Raw genomic sequence first — 5,119 nt, 5'->3', positions numbered from 1 at the left:
TAAAAAAAAAAAAAAAATAAAAAAATAAAAGAAATTGTTTTATTCCAGAAAGTTTTACATTAGAAAGGAAATGAGAAGAAAATGCGAGAATTCAGTAGGTAAATGGGGAAGTGAAGTTTGCGGACCAGCTTTTAAATAGCGGAGATAAAAAAGAGTGTAGTTAAAAAAGTAACAAATAATCTACATATAAAAGTAATAAGTTTACAATAGTTAATAATATTCGCGAGATAAAATGTTTCGATAAAATGTTTATTGTAAATTTATTACTTTTATATGTAGATTGTATATTATTTTTTTAACTGCATGAATAATTTTTTACTGCACCGATATCCGCGCCTGACTCTTATATACCTATACATTTTTATGTTTTATTCATTTTAAAAAATAATGTTACTTTTAGCAACTACTTAACGCAACTTTTTGATGCACACTGCGCAAAAGAGATTAGTTCAAAGATTCAAACGATATATAAGGTAGGCGCTCTCTATTGTAATTTTCTATAAAAATATTACCTACACTTTCTAATTAAACAGATAGTACAAGGTATATTTTTAAATATTAAATTTCATTTATGTTAGATTAAGTCAGATATTATTTGTATTATTAAATACATTTTTATATCATATTATTGAATTTTACTCTATACCAAAATGTAAAATTCAATTACCCTGTCTCATCCCCTGTCGGACTTGAGATCTAATCTTATTCTGTATTATATTCTTATTCTGCATTATAATCTTATTCTGCATTAATAGTAAAACGTGTTCCTGCCCATAGACAGATAGGCAACCCGACTTACTGATCTGTAAGTATCGAAAGCGTCCTGTATATGATCGATACCCTGACTTCAAAACCTATGAGAATGGCTCCGGAGGTTTTCTGTATTCCTCTTCTTATTCCCCTACGCAGAAAACATCGCCAATAATGAAAGCCAACGTTCGGTAATTGAATATTGTACACACACACACAAGAGAAGAAGAAATAATATATTTATAATTAATTCTTAGAAGAGGATTAAAAATAAATTAAATTGAGATTAGGGAACAGACGCATAAATTGATTAATTGAATTAGTATACATATACCGCAAGTAATGTTATCGGTAACGCGTTATTTAAAATCGATAATGTTGATAACGTGATATATTATGTACATAAAAACTCATATAAAATAGATTTTGTACTAAAATTATTATCGCGGGAAGAATGTTATTATAAATTTTATCAAAGAGCTTAGTAAAGAATTTCATTAATGGTCAAGAAATAAAGAGAACTATACATTGATAAATAATTAAAAGTTAAAAGGCAACCACCGGAATTAAATTGCTACATTTATTATTGCAACAGAATTATTTATTTATCTTGTTATTCATTTATGAATTCAAATAGCTATTCATTCACTTGATTCTTATTTTAGGGTATTCATAGTAGTAGATCGATCCACGATTGATCCTCATTTCAGGCGAGCTAAGTTTGAACTGAAAGATGTAACCAATCAGATTAAATTGTGACTTGAAAAGCGGTTTTCAAATGAAAGATTAATTCAAATCTATCTCAAATTGGATTTCAAATTGAATCACGACTATGAATACGACCCTAATTATCTCAAAGTTTATGTTCAGGTGTATCTTTGACAAATTAGATTAATATCGCTTGCTGGTTTATGTCCGTATAATTAACGCGATTATTATATACGTGTAAATATATCAAAGTTGGACAACTGTTAAATTGATTCTTTGTACTCATTATCATTATTACATGTGATTACCGTCAATGTATCTACATATAATAAACAGTGTTCACCATCGGAAAAGGAATCTTCTAAGCCAGATGAATTAATAAACTACACGAAAGGTCATCCCTTCCGTGGTCAAACAGAAACTTCCAATGAAGATATCGTTATTAAAAAAGCATCTCAACCGCCGCAAATGACATCGCAGGTTGCGACGCAGACGCACCCGATTGCTCCGATGCGTTCTCTGTTAACACAATTCGTATCATCATCCATGCCGATACCATCGATTATATCAATACTACCATGCTTACTACTACCTTCAATTATGCCTCCAAATATGCTAACGAGCATGCCAGTACCTTCAAACGCCTCCAAGCTTATCACCAAACATGCCGGTATTATCGCTAACGTTTACATTCCAATGGTTTCCGCTGACAGTTTCCTCTAATAATAGATATAACAAACGCTATTTGCGTTTAGATCGTATATACACACTTGATCATTAATGTCTTTTTGTGCCTCCTTATTCCTTCTCATGCTTTTTTCGATACTCATCGCAACATGGGATTTATTTATCAATAAATAAATATTTACTCAATATATTCTTTTGCAAATATATAAACAAATGCTTATTACAATTAGTAAATTTTTTTTTAGTGTAGTAAATATTGTGAGAAAATAAAATACTCTGGAAATAAATATTATGCAAATTAAAAATTTGAATTTATAAAAGTATGTATAATTATGAAGAATACTATTTCTATATGTTATTTTGTATTACACATTATATTATATTATTTTTATTTTTATTTAAATTTATTTTATTATATGTTCTTATATGTTTAACTGTAAATTCAATTTTGCAATCTTGCAATATAAAATATTAATTTCATTTGCACACTGCAAATTTATAAATGCATGCAAAGCTATTACAATAAGTCTCCAAATTACAAATAAAATATTATATATTGTAATTATGCAAAAATATTTTTAAGTATTAAAAATTTTTATGCATAATTACAACATTTTGTGCAACATTTAAAAGTATTATTATGAATATTGGCGAGCGAGAGACATCGGGATATCTCACTCTCGTACTAGTAACAAATGTATGAAACAACGAAAGGATACCGCGAGCATCACGTCCAATTACGCTCTCTCTCTCTCTCTCTCTCTCTCTCTCTTTCTCTCTCTCTCAATCATGCGCCTTGCGCTAAGGACAGAATATTGGAGCGCCCCCACCACTTTATCCCTTCGTGCTCTTCGCCTCCTCCGCGTTTTCAGTAACATATACGTGTGCGCTTCGGTACGAGTATGTAGCGCAGCGCGCCGAACGTCAAAGGTAACTATTCTTTTTGCCGGTGCGTGTACACGGTTTACGAGTATTTTTAAGTCGAGTATTTGGGAAAAATACTCAACTTCTCAACTTTTTCGCTACGACGCGCCGCGGCGGCGATATAGAGTCATTCACAAAATTCCGTACACTTATTCTGGATTTGCAAAACACAACTCTGTCTATATATCGTTTATGCTCTGATACTACGTTTACGCCGATGTCGCTCAATATTGCTTTATTTCACTTTGTCTCGACACGTTTTTTTTTTTGAGCTGTCCGAAAGACTGTCTGTGCGCAACGTATCTTCACTGGACTATATATGCATTGGAAGAATGGGCATCTCCCTTGTGAAGCATAGAAAATCGTGACACCAATTGATCAGCGCTATTTTAATTTGATCGATATAAGAACGAATCAGAAGCTTTCAGGTATTTATATGCACTTACGTTTAGTGTTCTTTAGTGAGCCGCATATGTCAGCAAGATCATCGTGTGTGTGCGGGGTTATATTATATTTGAAAGAGATTATATAAAATCGCGTGACTGTAAAATGTGCGAAGCATCAACCATGAAGCGCTGTGTGCCTGGGTGTGAGCAGAGAAGTCAAAAAAGGGCTGAAATTTCATTTCAGGTAAGAATTTGTTATTAATGTATGTGAATTTTTTATTTTGTATTAAATGTATCAATTCCTGCATATGTGTTAACGATGTAGAATATGAAAAGTGTTATTAATGTTATTCCATTGAATGTACTAACAAAATTGAAGTGACATTATTCACATTGAATATGTATAAAATATTTATGAAAAGTTTCAAAAAATAAATAATAAATAGCTACGAATATTTATCATAAATACTCTGTGCTGTCTGGGATAGCACAATAATGTTTTATTAAAATGTGTAAATTACAAAGAGTCACAAAATTTATTTTACAAAGTATAATTCCAGGATCGGTGAATAATATTATTGTTTTAAATTTTCGGACGAAAAAAATAATCTATTTATAATGTAGAGCATTTAGCATTTTAATATGGCTTTTACACACAAAGAACTGCAACACTTGCTGCGACGCGGAAATTAACGCGGCAAATAATCACTTTACCCTTTCTTCAATAAAGTGACGATTAATTGATAATGCTCCGCGGCAAGCGTTTCCGTATGCAGGAACCTATATTGTTATAACATCCACATTGAACAGAAATAATATCAAAGTTTTTATGATCAATTTTAGACTGCCAGGGCCGCTATTCTGTAACTCATTAACACGACAATTACAATAACGACGAAGATAATAACAATGTTGCGTACTTTTTTATCATAAAATATTTGTGCAGCGATGTCGTTATTGTCTTAACGAGTTATAAAATAGATCCATAGGGACGCTAATTTATTCGATATTAATTTTAAAACCGTCAGGAAATGTCGATCCGTTATTATATACTAATACATGTTGATAGCGTTATTTTCAGAATAGAATTTCGGAGATATAACATGAAGAGATATTTCCGGTGGCGATCGTTTTTTTATATAAAGTCGCAATCATATTTGATGTAAAAAAATAAAGACAATGATTGCGTTCAATAGAGAAATCAGCTTTATGGCTTTATAGCTGTTGTAAAATTCTTCATAATATGATTAGTTTATACATTTAGATCAGAATTCGGTGTTGCACATTTTGGATTTCCAGCTTGGTTTCCTGTCCCTTTATTTCACCAATCCGCGTGCTGATTAAATGCCGATAGGTATTTACCGATAGATATACTAGAATAGTAAGCAGCATTTAATCTGCACGAGGGTTGGAGATATAAGCGGCATGTAAACTGCGCGTTGCTTGGTGAGGTAAGCCACGTATTAACTGCGTGCGAGTTAATGAGAGAAACTAAGCTAAAAATCCGTCGAATTGTATAATAGTTATAAAGCTGGTTTTTCCGTTAAATGCAGCCAGAGTTCACACAGATAAACGCCAAAAATTTTTCTCTCATAAAATTGCAATCATTTGATCTCCGCGACCAAGCGGAGGATATTCCTTTTATTTTAATTAGCACGGATATT

This window comes from Trachymyrmex septentrionalis, unplaced genomic scaffold, assembly GCF_001594115.1.
Source record: "Trachymyrmex septentrionalis isolate Tsep2-gDNA-1 unplaced genomic scaffold, Tsep1.0 scaffold2, whole genome shotgun sequence".
NCBI classification, from domain to species: domain Eukaryota; kingdom Metazoa; phylum Arthropoda; class Insecta; order Hymenoptera; family Formicidae; genus Trachymyrmex; species Trachymyrmex septentrionalis.
This window is presented reverse-complemented; position numbering follows the sequence as displayed.